This window comes from Neovison vison, chromosome 12, assembly GCF_020171115.1.
Source record: "Neovison vison isolate M4711 chromosome 12, ASM_NN_V1, whole genome shotgun sequence".
NCBI classification, from domain to species: Eukaryota; Metazoa; Chordata; class Mammalia; order Carnivora; family Mustelidae; genus Neogale; species Neogale vison.
Genome location: NC_058102.1, coordinates 70359072 through 70375403, shown reverse-complemented (window position 1 = coordinate 70375403; position 16332 = coordinate 70359072). Strand labels below are relative to the sequence as shown.

The window sequence follows — 16332 nt, the reverse complement described above, 5'->3', positions numbered from 1 at the left end:
ATTTTTTTTAAATGGCCACTTATTTCAACATCTAAAAACAAGGTAATAGTTTAGAAGAGCTATGCTGAGTTAGCCACTGGCAGAAAGACTGTGGAAAGATATATTTGGAACCTTGCTTTCCAAAGAGTCTATGAAAATAAATAAGAGAAGAAAATAATTCTGAAATTTAATCTTGAGGGACTCTTCTCCTGTGCTTACTCTCAGAAACATAAAAATTGAAATCTTATAACACATTATCTCTAGAAAATAAATACAGCTTACTTTGTTGTATAAATAGATAACAGCATATTTTTATATTATATTTATATTTTTATGTTAATATTTTAAGCAAATATTAAATCATAATATTCTGTACACTAGAATATGGGAAAATTTTATACTTTTTAAAATTTTTTAATTTATATTCAATTTAGTTAACAGGGTCGCCTGGGTGGCTCAGCGGGTTAAAGCCTCTGCCTTCAGCTCAGGTCATGTTCTCAGGGTCCTGGGATCGAGCCCCGCATCAGGCTCTCTGCTTAGCAGGGAGCCTGCCTCCCCCTCTCTCTGCCTGCCTCTGTGCCTATTTGTGATCTCTGTCTGTCAAATAAATAAAATTAAAAAAACAAAAAACAAATTAAAAAAATCAACTTAGTTAACATATAGTATACTATTAGTTTCAAGGGTAGACTTTAGTGATTTATCTGTTGCATCTAACACCCTGTGCTCATTACATCCTGTGCCCTCCTTAATGCCTATCACATAATTACCCCTTCCTCCTACTCACCTCCCCTCCAGCAACCCTCAGTTTATTCCCCATAGTTAGGAATCTCTTATGGTTTATCTCCCTCTCTGGTTTTATCTTATTTTATTTTTCTTTCCTTTCTCCCACTATGTTCATCTATTTTGTTTCTTAAATGCCACATATGAGTGAAATCGGAAGGTATTTGTCTTTCTTTGACTGACTTATTTCACTGAGCATAATACCCTCTAGTTCCATCCACATCATATTTTTAAAAATAGTGTTTTCATATTGAGTTCATTTATTTGAATTATTTTCGATTATGCATTCAAAAGATACCAATTCTTTGTACCCATATTGACTAAAAAAATAAAATAAACTTTCAACCTGACTGTCAGTTCTTAAGAAATCCAGTCCATAATTCAGCATACTCATGGAAATAGCTAAACTTACCCGAGTTTTAAAAAGAATTCCCAAACCATTCATTAAGAGTTTAAAGGAAAAACTGGTCTCAGATTTAGGATCAAATTCCAGCATAAACTTTGGAGATTAAATGGCCCAATCTCAAAAGTGGGTTAAATAACCTGCTTATTTTCATATCTTTCCATTTCATTTCTTTTCTTCTTTCCTCCTCCTTTTCTTTCTTGAAACCAGAGGAACTGGGTAGCCTTGCCACAGAAACCATTAGTAAATGAAATGTAAGTTATAAAAAGTATTTTAAGACATCAGATTTGTGAAGGAGGGTCAGAAAAGAATGAAAACATTTTGGAAAGTTGCTGAGGAACAGCAAAATGAAAACCAAAGCAGAAATCCCCAAAATTGAGCAGAAGCAGTCATTAATGAGCAAGACCAATTACAGCCAAATCAAAGTCAACAGGGAACACTCAGACTCATTCCAATACATATACCAACAAATCAAATTTGGACTGGTCAAATCTAGCTTCCTGTCTCACTTCTCTGGTAACCTAAATTGACAAAATGCTTCATTGTCATGGTGCTACTACGCCAGGTATATCCCAGTTTCTGTCGATAATGCAGAATAAAACCACCCACACCCTTTACACAGAACACACACAGATACACACACGGACACATACATTTTGATGAGTGTTTTCCAAGTTGCAGATTTGCCGTAAGCTCAAATAAAGTATGTAATAAAACTGACACATATTGACAAACAAAGTATTTTAACAAAACCTAATGGAAATATGACTTTTAAAGGTCACTGTCTAAAACAAAGATCAGCACACTATAGTCTGGAGTCCAAACCTAGCTCACCACCTGTTAAATAAGAATGATTTAATGAATGAACATTTATAACCAATTTGAGAATTGAAAACATTAACTTTGAACTACAATCATGAAATGTCTCCCCCACAAAAAGTTCAATTTTTCTCATTAGACTATTATAAAAAATTTCCTCAATTATTATTATTATTATATTTTGAACTATGTCAATAAATTTTGTGGAAAATTTTTCTCTTTTAACGTACTTATATAATATCCTCAATTTTTAAAAAATTATTTTATTTATTATTTGAGAGAGAGAGAGAGATTGAGAGAACAAGAGGGAGGAGGGGCAGAGGGAGAAGCAGATTCCCTATGGAGCAGGGAGCCGAACTCAGGACTCGATCCCAGGACCCTCGGATCATGACCTGAGCCGAAGGCAGATGCTTAACCAACTGAGCCAGCCAGGAGCCCTAACATCCTTAATTTTGCTTCCTAGCCTACAACACCTAACATATTTACTATCTGGTACTTATCAGAAAAAGTTTGCCAACACCTGGTCTAAAGCAACCTAATCAACAAAACTATTTTAGCCCCACTTATTTCTAGCTTTTATAATATATGTATGTATGTATGTATGTATGTATGTATTTAGAGTAAATAACAAAACTATTCACATGAAAGATTTACAACAACCTCCTAATGCTTCCTAAATCATTACCAGGGAAAGGCCATAATAACTATCTCTAGAACATAGATTCCTATGCAGAGCTAATAATAACGGATGGCATTTATCTCACCTCAGAATAAAACAGAAAGGAGATAATTTTACCCAATAATTTAGTTTAAAAACTTTAAAATTATAATACTCAGTGTTAGCGTGGTGTAAACAACAAAGCCCATTTCTACACTTACTGTAGGAGCGTTAAGTGGCACAACCTACCTGGAAAGCAATTTGGTAATAGATAACAAAATACATTAAAACACCTTGATACAGGTAAATACACTTTTGGTAAATCCAAAAATATGAAAACATACACACACATAAAGGCATTCAATACAGGGATGCCTAGGTAGCTCTGTCTGCCTTTGGCTCAGGTCATGATCCCAGAGTCCTGGGATGGAGCCTGGAGTCTGGCTCTCTGCTCAGCCGGAAGCCTGCTTTTTCCCTCTGCCTCTGCTGCTCCCCCTGCTTGTGTTCTCTCTCTCTGTGTGTCTCTCTCTTGGTCAAATAAATGAATAAAATATTAAAAAAAAAAAAAACCCTCTTAAAAAAAGAGATGTGTAATAGACTGTTACTTGCCCCTACCATTCACCGAGTTTCAGAAGCGAGAAAGCTTGGCACCACACTTTCCTTCATACCAATCCTCAAAATTCCTCCCCCTTAGTCTTCCGTACCTTTCCTTCTTCATCTCTGCAGCTACAGTCTTAGATTAACAACCTTCCTTTTCACGTCTTGGGACTAGATCAACAAAGCGAGGCCTAAGCTTATTCAATTTGGAAAAAAAGATAAAAAATTATGAATACAAAATCGGCATCACCAAAGCCCCCCAGTGTTAAAAGAGTATTAAGAAAAGCATAACACAGGGTAGAGTGGTAATGCAGAAAGAGAAGATGTTCATAATTAATGACATTAAAAACAAACTTTTCTATAAAATTTTATAAAAACATGACCCTGAGAACACATTTTAGAGTTCCTACCCATGTAGAAGTCCATGCAAGCCCAGAGTTTTTAATTTAAGCTTTATTTCAGCTTCTTGGTCTATCTAGCTCCTTACTAAACACTCAGTTCCTAAGGTTAGTAATTTCTTTTTTTTTTTTTTAAATTTTAATTATTTATTTATTTGACAGACAGAGATCACAAGTAGGCAGGGAGGCAGGCACAGAGAGGAAGGGAAGTAGGCTCTCCGCTGAGCAAAGAGCCTGATGTGGGGCTCGATCCCAGGACCCTGGGATCACGACCTGAGCTGAAGGCAGAGGCTTTAACCCACTGAGCCACCCAGGCACCCCCTAAGGTTAGTAATTTCTAAGCCATCTATCCAATTATATTGCTGAAGATTAATTTTTCTAAGATGAAATTCTAAACACATTCCTTCACTACTTGAAAAACTTTCTTGCCAATAGTGTAACTGGCACAAATCCCTCCATGATATCACCTCCCCCTACTTCTCCAGCCTCATTCTCTGTTGTTCCAGACATGTTGCATTATTTACAGTTATTCGTAATGTTATTTCAATCCTCCCATACCTTAGCAGATGCTCTTTCCTCTAACTAAAATACATTTTCTTCTCTTTTCCAGCTAACAGATTTCTACTCCTGTTTCTTCTATCTCAGCTTACCTGTTCAAGGCTTCCCAGACCTAACAATAGAGTTGACAGCAAGCTCTTTAGCTACCTTGCCTCCAATACTGCACCTACCACTTGTTATAAGGACTCATTCACTGTGTATTTTCCCTGATAATTTAAGAGCTGTTCAGGGCAGAGATCTTGCAAGCTGTCCAAGCCATCTTTCCTCAATGCCTGCATTAAGTACTTCCTAATTTCTAGCTGAACAAATGAATGAAAAAGGAGGAAAAGCAAGTATGCCAAAAGGTTATTTTTGTTGCTTTTGGTTATTGATATGTTAGCAATTTTTTACCCTTATTTTAAAATTTTGTTATGCGGCTCTATTTGCTTTATAAGAGAAAATCTAATTTACAATAAAACTTTTATTGAGACTTCCTCTAATTTTCATTAGCTCTGCTACCTAATTCTCTTAAAACTCTGCACACCTGTGCCAGGCTTATTTATATGGCCAATAGTGTACTTTACTTGAAATCATATTTCGATCCCTCTACACAATTAGCTAAATAAATATCATTAGTGCAGCTTCATTAAAGTGTATTTTTCTTAAATATTTCTCAGTATACATATTTCTCAGTAAGTGAGCATCTATTAGAGTTTTGGCAAGAAAAATCTTATAATGGACTTATTTCTGTAGGTATATATTTCAAGTACTAACTGAAAGGGATCATTTTTTTGCCATCTGGAATAAAATAGTGATGAATACTACAAGACCCAAATTCTGTTCATATGCATGAAGCCATGTTTCTGAATCACTACTATATACTTCCTATCTCTCACCTAGGATGCACTAAAGAATTGTTTTTAAAAAGAAAATATCCAAAATAACGTGATAATCCCCCTAAGTATAATTCTCATTGAAACTGAACATTTTACCCTTTTTTAGGAAAGCCGTCATTACCGTTATCCGGTAAATGCCTGCGGAGACGTTATAGCACACATTCTACCCTTTTTCTTTTGTGTGATTTAAATATGTCGTTTTATTACACATTGTTTAAATATGCTCTATGTGAAGCAGCCCACAGACACATAACATATTTAGACTTGAATACAGGTTAAAAGCACCAGAAATGCCAACCACAGGCCATAGGAAGAATATCATCAAATTAGAGTTGAGGTCATTTTGACAGCTTCGGAGCCATCTGAATCCTGGTAGAACTTAAACCCTGGCTCAGGTATAAGCTCGGTTTCTAGCCCATGGTATAATGGCATTACATTGGACCTCTCCACAAACATGTTCCTGTTTCTCCTTTGTATAAGGCGTTGTTCTCAGTTCTTGTAATGAGAGACCTTAGAGCTAAGCATGAGCTTTTTTCCAGGATGGGCCCATGCCTTCATGAGGCTGGCTTGATTGTTTAAAGGAAAGACAGTATTCTCATTGCACAAGCCTGCATGCAAGATTCATTTGAAGTATAGCAGGAAGAACCAAGCTTTAGAGTCACACAGCTGTGGAATCCCTGCACCAGCAATTCAAGATCTGTGTGAAACTGAGGTCATGGAGCCTCTTTGAACCCTGGTGTTACGGGTTGAATTGTACAACCTTCCCCTCCCATATTTATATGTTGAAGTCCCAACTCCCAGTATGTCAGAAGGTGACATTTGAAAATAAGGTCAATGCTATAAGTAGTTAAGATGAGGTCATTAGTGTGGGCCCTAATCCAATATGACTGGTGTCCTTATTTAAAAAAAAAAGAAAAGAAAAAAAGCAAATTTGGACATAGAGATAGATGTTCATAGTGGAAAAATGATGTGAAGAGACAGGAAGAAGATGCCATCTACAAGTCAAGGAGAGGGAATAGATTCCTCCCTCACAGCCCTCAGAGAGAACCAACCCTGCCAACACCTTGACTTTAGACTTTGATCCTCCAGAATGGTGACACAATAAATTTCTATTGTTTAAGCCACCCCCTAGCAGACTAATAAACCTGGTTTCCTCAGATATCAAATCCTTCATGTAAAGCATGTAGTGCCATTATAAAGATGAAAAACTATATTAAGAGGTACTCAAAAGAGGATAGACAATATTTATCATTTAGGATATAACATTTGAAGCATTTTATTTCATATCCCTGAATTTTGCTTCTCTCCCCATTCAGGCAGCCAACCTGTTATACTCTGAACTCAGCATTAGAAAATCATTGGAAGAGCAGGGGAGCATGGTGGTGGAGACGAGGTGGGGGAGGGGAGAGGAGGGTTGCAGGGGAAGTATCAATTAAGTTACTGGTTTTTTAGTTTCAAAAGCCTAAGACCCCCTGGGAAATTGTAATGACTCTGTGCATACAAAAGAGACCAGAATAGACTCTCCTATGTATTAACTAAGCTTAGAGTAGATTTAGATCCTTCTGGGTGAAAAATAAGGTGGTCAAGACATATATAGATAATAGTGTATCCCACAGCAATTTGGGGTGGGGTGACTGCATTTTTACCCCTCCCCCCACCACCTCAACTCATTTTGGTGGAGTCTGCATGACCAGACATTAGATTGCAAGATTCAACTGAGTCACCTCCATTAAACAGGTATGAAATTCCAAAGTAAAGGGCCAGATCAAAATCCTGATTTTAAAAGAAAAGCACAAGACAGGTCAGATGGCCCTAAGACCAACAAGATAATGTAAATGATCAAAACAACAGACATTAGGAGAAGTTTGAAGAAGAGATTCTTGGATTGAGCTGCTACTCTATGGTAAGCCCCGCAGCCCCACGCCCCCCACTTCATCCCCCCGCAAGAGAGATGGAAGGAGCCACTTTTCCTTTCTCCAGTATTTACAGAGGCTTCAAAGGAACAAGGTAGACAGCCTAAATGTGTCCCCTGGAGTTTGGGAAACCCAGTGGACTGCAAACTGATTCTCACCTTGGAAATCTAGAGGACAAGAGGGTCAGGCTAGGAGCATCTCTGGAATCTGAAAAGGTCCTGCACCCTTCCTGCCCATTCGGGTATGTAAGATTCATGTTTTCATGAAGTAGGAGTGGGCCATATATGAGAGAGCCAGCTGAAGCCCAAGATGACCATCTAGAAGTATCACTGATACCCCAACGGAGAGTGCATGTAGAATGGACTATCTGAAACCCAGAAGCTCCACTGGAAAGTGAATAGCTCAACTCAGGGGAGTTGAAGCTAGATGGGTCCAGCAGGGAAGCCACCAAGAACTCCAAAAGGAGCCACGTGAGTGTCAGTTTTAAATATCGCCGAGCCCAGAAAGCTTGGAGCCAGCTTAACACAGGACCATTTCAAGTAAGACACATTCCCAAGCCATTTAATTCCTCTTCTTTCCATGCTCCAACCACTTAGGTTTAGCAATAGCTAGCAAGTGGGAGAGGAGGTGACAGATAGAGAAAAACCCCACACCGTCTCCCAGTGCAAATTTTGGCCCAACCCAAAAATGGACCCCAGATGGGGGAGAAGGGATGATGGATATTAAACTAACTTTCAAGCTATGATTATGGTCTAAGATTAGACATTCTAATTTCTGAATGAAGACTATGTTTGGAATCTAAAGTGCCAAAAGAATTCTTTTTTTTTTTTTTTTTTTTTTAAATCTAAGAGTAGTCCTATTAGGGATGGAGCCTGCCTGAGACCTATTCTCCCTACTCCAGCCCGCCAAAGGCAAGGGAACTCCCACCACCCTTTCTGAATTCATTTTAAAGAAACAAGTAAAACAAGTAAATTGTGTTTTGATTGATTTCCTAAGTTGTGCTTGTTCAAAGTACTGTTACAGAGAGAAACCCCAAATACATGGGTGAGAGATAATGGTAGGAGGGAAAGGATGGTCTTGCTTGGATATAGCCAGGACCTCAGAGATGGCCAAGGCAGATATATCCTGGCAGATGGACCTGACCAGCCTTGCAAAGGACCCCATACAATAGCATGATACAAGAACAACACAACAAATATTATGCACTTCAGAGAGGTAGGAGAGGAACAAAGAGCTTCATCCACTGACAGAGAGTTTCTTCTGGTCCAGCAGGAGTAACAGCATGCCCTGATATGCCCAGGAGGTATCTTGAAAAGCCTGGAGAAGGAGAGTAGAATATCCACAAAGGAAGATCAAGGTATGCCTCAGCAGTTTCCCACAAGTACTGACAAGGGATAGGAGGAAATCTGTGCCTAATGAAGAGATGGCAGCCAAAGAACAGGTATGTCATCCCTCAAAAGTTTGGTTATCTCATAACCTTCTAGAACTTAGATGCAACCTCAGATTGCTTCTGCATTTGGTTAAATGGAAGAGCAAAATGTAATTTAGATTTAGCTATAGAAAAATAAAAAGTTACATGTCTTGCACACTTAGTGTGTAGACAGAGACATACCTGCCACATAAGGGTAAGCTTGTCCAAGACTTCTAAGGATCCTCTTGAAGTATGTCTGTACACTGCAGCCTGATTAAAAAGCCTAGAAGAGAATTAAAGCTAAGTCATTTAGAGGCAGAATCACTGTATAAAGAGGTCAACTCTGAAATGTTAGCTATCGGGGAAATACCAGTGGATTGTGATAAACTGAGCATGACATAATACAGAATATTTATTACTATGGAACCCACAAATCCCACTTAGACATCAGCAGAAAGAAAGAGAATACAAAAGAAAATAGAAATCAGCTTCTTTGTTTTGTTTTTTTGTGTGTGTGTGTGGTTTTTTTTTTTAATCAAATGCTCCAAATTCCAGAAGAACATATAAAAAAGTGAAGGTATAGCAGAGAGTTTAAGATTCTCATCCCAGGAACGTAGTATTTTTTAAAGTATCAAATATGTTTTTACTGAAAGATAAAAAATAAATCCAAATAAAGCATTAGATTGTGATAGGTGTGCTACTTTAGATAAAGTATTCAAGATAAATGTCTGATAAGCAGAGAACAGGATGAAGTAAGCAAACCAGAGGGAGGATCTTTGCCACCAGAGGGAATAGCAAGTACAAAGGCCCTGTGGTGAGAGGTTACTAAGCAGGACCAGGGACAGCAAAAAGGCCACTATGGCTGCAGGATGTAGTGCAACAAAGAGAGAAGTAGGACATGAGTGAGGTTGGAAAGGGCCAAGGAAAGGTTTTGAATTTTAATGTAGGAGCCGGTAGAGGGCTGTCTTTTTCTTTAATTAAACAATTTAGCTTGAGATAATTGTAAACTCACAGGCAGTTGTAAGAAACAGAGAGATTCCTGCATCCTTTGCTTCATTTCCCCCAGTGGTAACATCTTACAAAACTATAGTATAATATCAAAACCAACATACTGACACTGATAGAGTCAAGATAGACATTTCCATTACCGTAAGAATTCCTCAAATTGTCTTTTTATAGCAATAACCATTTCCCTTCCCTCCTAACTCCACCATACACAGTGGAAATCACTAATTGACTTATAATTATTATAATTTTGTCATTTCAAAAATATTACATAAATGAAATCATACAATCAACATAATTCTCTGGAGATTTATCCATGTTGGAGTATCAATAGTTCTCTAATTTTTATTGCTGAGTAGTGTGTTCTGTGGTAAGGATCATTTAACCATTCACTCATTGAAGGACACTGTATTGCTTCCAGTTTGAAGTTATTATGAACAAAGCTGTTGTAAGCATATGCATACAGGTTTTTATGTGAACAAAAGTTTTCCTTTCTCTGGGATAAATGCCCAGGAGAGCAATTGCTGGTTTGTACTGGAGTTCTATGTTAAATTTTCTTTAAAAACCTGCCAAACTATTTTGCAGAACGGTTGTGCCATTTTACATCCCCATCAGCAATACATGAGTGAGCCAGTTTTTGTGCATCCTTGCCAGCATTTGGTGTTGTCATTAGTTTTTATTTTAGCCATTCTGCTTTTCTCTAATGATTAGTGATGATTAGTGATGCTGAACAAATAAGATAGCTTATTTGCTATCCGTATATATCATCTCCCATAAAATGTTTCTTCATGTCTTTGGACATTTTCTAATTAATTTTTTTTAACTGTAGATTGAAAGATTATGTTCCTAGTACTAGTTGTTCATCAGATACATGGCTTGCAAATATTTTCTCCCAGGGTGTAGCTTGTCTTTTCATCCTCATAAATGGGTCTTTCACAGAGAAAAGTTCTTAAGTTTGATAAAATCCAATTTATCAATCTTTCCTTTCGTGGGTTGTGCTTGTGGTAGAAAGTCCAAAAATGCATTGCCTAACCTAGATCCTAAAGACTTTCAATTTTTTTCCCTAAAAACTTTATAATTTTAGATTTTACATTAAAGTTCATGATATATATTGAGTTAATCTTTATATAAGCTATCAGACTTAGCTCAAAGGTTTGTATTCTGTTTTGGGGGTTTTTTGTGTTTGTTTGTTTGTTTGTTTTTTTGGTTTTTTTTGTGTTTTTTTTTTGCCTATGAATGTCCAATGGCCTAACACCATCTGTTGAAAAGGCTGTATATCCATTGAATTGACTTTGCACCTTTGTCAAAAATCAGTTAAATATGTCTGTGTTAGTCAATTTCTGGATTCTGCATTCTGTTCCATTCATATATGTGCCTATCCCTCTACCAAGATCAGATTCTTGATTACTATAGCTACATAATAAATCTAGAAATTGGGTGTGTTAATCCCTGTCACTTTATTTTTCTAATTCAAATTCATCACATCTATTATGATTCCTTTGTCTTTTCATATAAATTTTAGAATAATTTTGTTTACACGTACAAAAAATCTTGCTGAAAATTTGATGGGAATTATATTAAATCTGCATGTCAGTTTGGGAGAACTGACATCTTTGTATTGGGGAGTCTTCCAGTCCATGAACATGGTATATCTATTTTTAGATAGTCCTGGATTTTAACATATTTAACATTTGTACATTTTTTTGTTAGATTTATACCTAAGTATTTAATTTTTTGAGTAACTGTAAACAGCATTGTATTTTTAATTTTTCTATGCAGGTGTTCATTGCTGTTATAAAAGAATCTAATTGATTTCTGCAAGTTTATCTTGTATCCCACTACTTTGATGAACTCAGTTATTAGATTGACAAGTGTGTTCTTTAAGTTCCTTGGAATCTTCTACATAAACAAAAATGGCACCTGAAAATAGGGACAGTTTTATTTCTTCCTTTCTGATCTCTATGTTTTTAATTTCCTTTTTTTTTTTTTTTTTTGCACTGGTTAGAAATTCTAGCACTATATTAAATAAGAGTGATGAGTACACACATTCTTGACCTACTTCCTGATCTAAGGGGAAAGAATTCAGTCTTTCATCATTAAAGGTAATGTTAGTTGTACACTATTATGCATTTTCAATAGATGTTCTATATAAGGTTGAGGACATTCCTTGTTCCTATTTATCTGAGAGTTTTTACCATGAATGGGTATTAAATTTTGTCAAAAGTTTTTCCTATATGAATTGATAGAATCGTGACATTTCTTCTTTAACCTGTTACATAATGAATCACATAAATAGTTTTTTAAGTACTGAACCAGCCTCACATCCCTGTAATAAATCTCCCATTGATCATGGAATATATCTCATTTTATATGACTTCTATTTGCTAATGTTTTGTTAAGGATTTTTGTGTCTGTGTTCATAAGGAATATTTGTGTCTGGTTTTCTTTTTCTTTTCTTCCTTTCTTTCAACTGTCTGTTGGGTTTTGGTATCTGGATAGCACTACCATAAAAGAAAAGGTTTTCTGAAAGAGATTGTGTAGAACTGGTGTTATTTCTCTAAGTGTCTGTTAAAACATGCTAGTGAACACATCTTGGACCAGATTTTCCTTTTTGAAAGCTTAAAAATTTTATATTCAATGTCTTTACTAACTATAGGGATATTCAAATTATCTATTTAATATTAGGTAAGTTGTGGTAGTTTGTGTTTTCTAAGGAATTGGTCCACTTCATCTAAGCTGACAAATGTGTATAGAGCTGTTTGTTATATCCCTGTATTACCCTTCTGATGTCTGCAAGGTCTGCAGTGTTCACTCTTTTTCATTCCTGATATTGGTAATTTGTGTCTTTCCTCTTTATTAGTCTTTATTATTAGTCTTGCAGAGATTTATCAATTTCATCAATTTTTAAATGGCCATATTTATTTATTTATTTATTAAAGAATTTATTTATTTATTTGACAGAGATTACAGGTAGGCAGAGAGAGGAGGAAGCAAGCACCCCGCTGAGCAGAGAGCCTGATGCAGGGCTCAATCCCAGGACCCTGGGATCATGACCTGAGCCAAAGGCAGAGGCTTTAACCCACTGAGCCACACAGGCTCCCCTAAATTTGGAATTTTGGTCTTTTCCTGCACAGGTATTCTGTGGTACAATATCTCTCAACTTGTTTTTTTCATTGATTGTTTTTCTGCTTTCAATTTTATGGGATTTGTTCTTAACATTATTATTTCCTTTCTTCTGTTTCCTTTGGAAGCTTCTGTTTCAGCTCTGCTTTTTATAGGTTCTTGAAATGGGAGGTTAGATTACTGATTTTTCTTTTTTTCTAATTATATATTTAGTGCTATAATGATTCCTCTTAGCACTTCTTTATTGGTGATCCACAAATTTTGATGTTGTATTTTTACTTTCATTCAGTTCAATGTATTTTTTATGTCTTTTGAGACCACCTTTGTGACCAAAGGATTATTATTTAGAATTCAGTATGTTGCTGAATTTCCAAGTGTTCAGAGATTCTCATGTTATCTTTCTATTATTTACTTCTAGTTTGATTCCATGGTGGCCAACTTATAGATTCCATAAGACTTTAATTATTTTTAAATGTGTTGAGATTCGTTTTCTGATCCAGGATATAGTCTCTCTTGATTTATGTCCCATAGTCACATGACAAGAATATGTGTTTTGCTGCTGATGGGTGGAATTCTGTCAATATTAGAGTCTATTGGTTACTGATGATGAGTTTTCTATATCCTTGATATTCTGTCTAGTTTTCTATTAATTGATAATGTAGGGGTATTGAAATCTTCAACTATATTTGTGAATTTGTCTATTTCTCTTTTCAAACCTGTTAATTTTTACTTCATATATTTTGTAATTCAGTTACAATTCAGATTGCCACGTTTTTTTTTTTTTAAGATTTTATTTATTTATTTATTTGACAGACAGAGATCACAAGTAGGCAGAGAGAGGGGGGGAAGCAGGCTCCCTGCTGATCTTAGGACCCTGAGATCATGACTTGAGCTGAAAGCAGAGGCTTAACCTGAGCCACCCAGGTGCACCTGCCATGTCTTTTTTATGGAACAACTTTTTAATCATTATATAATATTTCCCTCTATCACCAGTAATTTTTTTTTCTTTTGCTCTCATGTCTACCATAACTGGTATTGATATAGCAAGTCTTGCATTTTTAATTTATGTTTTCATTATACATCTTTATCTATCCTTTTCCTTTCAACCTGCCTATATCATTATATTTGAAGAGAATTTCTTATAAACTGCAATAGTTATGTCATATTTTAATATACTCTGATAATCTTTAAATTATAGTATTTAGTCCATTTATATTTAATGTAATTATTGATATTGTAAGGACCTATTTAGCCAGAGCGCTTCCATCCATCCGTTAAACAATAACCTTGTTGTTTAACCCTTAAACTGTCCCTGCTCCCCTTCCCCCAGGGGGCTTACTTAAAAATAAGTCCCAGAAACCAGCCCCAGCTAACAAAGCCCAAATACAAGGGTGGGTCAGGCCAGGTGGAAACATCAAATCAGTGCAGGTCGCATACTGTCTCCCTAGTTACCAAGGAGTATGGGCCCCGGCCTTTGGGAGCCTTTTGTGTGCCAATTCTGACCAAGGTGATAGGCTAGATCAAATGTCTACTACGGTAAATTGTAATTCAATTGGTCACTTATGTGTGACCTAACATGACTATGCAGCTTTCTCTATGTGTTACAATTTCATTGGCCACCTCTGCGTGGCCAGGCCCAACCACATGGCCTTTGCCCTTAAAAGCTAGTCTGTGAAAGAGAGAGAGGTCGCCCTCTCTGTAAGAGGCATGGCCCTGGCCGGTCAGTTTGAATTCTTGATGCTTGGCGCGGAATAAAGCTTTGCTTGACCTTCGCTTTATATCAGTCTCACTCCTTTAATCATGGACCCATTATTGGGGGACCTAACAATATGTTAGGATGGAAGTCTGCAATTTCATTTTTTGCTTTCTACTTTCCTCTATTTTTCATTTCTCTTGCCTTTTTTCAGCCTTCAACAGTTTTTATAATTCCCTTTTGATTTATATACAGTATTTTTAGTGTCTCTTTGCATAGCTTTTTTAGTGGTTGCTTTAGTTATGACATTATATATACATAACTCCTCATAGTCTGATGATGTCATCATTTTACCACTTTGAGTTAACTATGTCATAAATTGTGCCCTCCTGGAAATTTCTACAAAAATGTGAGATTGATAAATCAAAAATCTGAACATCAAAATAAATGTAGCTATATGAGACACTGTTCTGTTTTCTCCCCGAGCTCTCTTGTTTCCCTTCATCTAAAACTAAACATGCATTCATACTTCTACTAAAAAGATAACTGAGAAATGGATTGGGATTAGTTGGGAGTGGGGAGGGGGTGAAAGAGAAACTGACTCTAGTTTGAAATACCAAGATTTCTGGCACTTGATATACTCTTGGACAGACAACTTTAAAGGTAATTTCTGAAATTTTCTGAAAAATTTTTGAAGTCCGGAAAAAATTTTCCCCTATTGTATTATCAAGGATGTGTACCATCAACAATTCATAGTCTGTTAAAATTGTGAGTAGGCTTAACAATGACCTAGACTGTTGTTCTAGTTTACAGAATATCAGAGAGATGAAGATAACTTGCACAAGGTCACAAATGAGTCAGTGATAAAGCTGAACCTGGATCTAAGTTCTAATGATATGGAACTATAAAATGAAGATACTAGATAAAAATACTAAATTTTTATCTAAAGTATATCAAAACTCTGCCTGGGGATGCAGTTGTGTTTCATTTCATTAAGAAAAGCAAAATAAGGGGCGCCTGGGTGGCTCAGTGGGTTAAAGCCTCTGCCTTTGGCTCAGGTCATGATCTCAGGGTCCTGGGATGGAGCCCTGTATCAGGGATCCTGTTCCTCCTCTCTCTCTGCCTGCCTCTCTACCTACTTGTGATCTCTGTCTGTCAAATAAATAAATAAAATCTTTAAAAAAGAAGAAAAGAAAAGAAAGACAAAATAAGAATATGGCAGGTAGAATATGATCACTCATCTACATTGGAATTTTACCAGGACACTGGAGTTTAAACATACCCACATGCCAAAAATAGCAACTGGTTTAAAAAAAAAAAAATAGCCCAACCATTGACATTATTACAGACATTGGGCCACAACAGATTCCAAACGTGAAATTTTAAGAGTAAGCCTGTCTTTTTCCATTGTGTATCAGTAAGTTTTACCCCAACTATTCAGGCTTCTCTGAAGTGGCAAATTTGAAGGACAGTGGCGAGTTTTCCACGTTATGCAGTTTTTACTCACTTTAGATGTAAAAACACTTGAGTGCTTGCAAAAGGGACTGTCCTCAATCCCAAAATATTTTTTTATACTCCCTGATTCATTTTATGAAGGATCAAACTTCTAGCTTGTAGCTCTGAGTTTCAGACTTTCCCTTTTAGTCGTGAAATCTTCTGTGATCCAAACTGTAGAAAAAATTCTTGCTCTACATCTCCCATTTATATTCACAGTCAGATACTATAATTAAATAATAGAGTTTCATTTACTTGGGCTCAAATCCATTAATTTTTTTTCTTATTTTTACTCATCTCTTTTCTCTGAAATGTATCCCAGTATTATTATTATCCTTGAGCACACAAATACACAGACTGTGAATCTATAATGAGATCTTCCTATTTTTTTAGAATAGATTTTGCTTTGATTAAATGTCTACATTGCCTCTACTTAGATGCATTCTAAATTTGAACAAATACCTGATCCTATTGAAGAAATAAAGTCAACCTTTAACAGATGACCTCCTAGCCAAATACGTGTATTATATTTGCTCCAGGGAAAAACTGCTTCACAAGCTTACTTGGTTTCCTTGACCTGATGCCAGCAGAGAGGGAATGTGCTAATGCTCCCCATCAAAGTGAAA

At 36.3% G+C, this 16332-nt stretch overlaps 1 protein-coding gene across 4 annotated transcripts in view; it reads right to left on the bottom strand.

The window, feature by feature from the left end:
• SOX5 (SRY-box transcription factor 5) overlaps positions 1 to 16332 on the bottom strand; it is a 958250-nt gene that overhangs the window by 834883 nt on the left and 107035 nt on the right. For all 4 annotated transcript variants that reach the window (XM_044229411.1, XM_044229413.1, XM_044229414.1 and 1 more), the window contains exon 2: positions 8593 to 8674. The gene's annotated coding sequence lies outside the window, so the exon portion shown is untranslated. The remainder of the gene's footprint in view (positions 1 to 8592; positions 8675 to 16332) is intronic.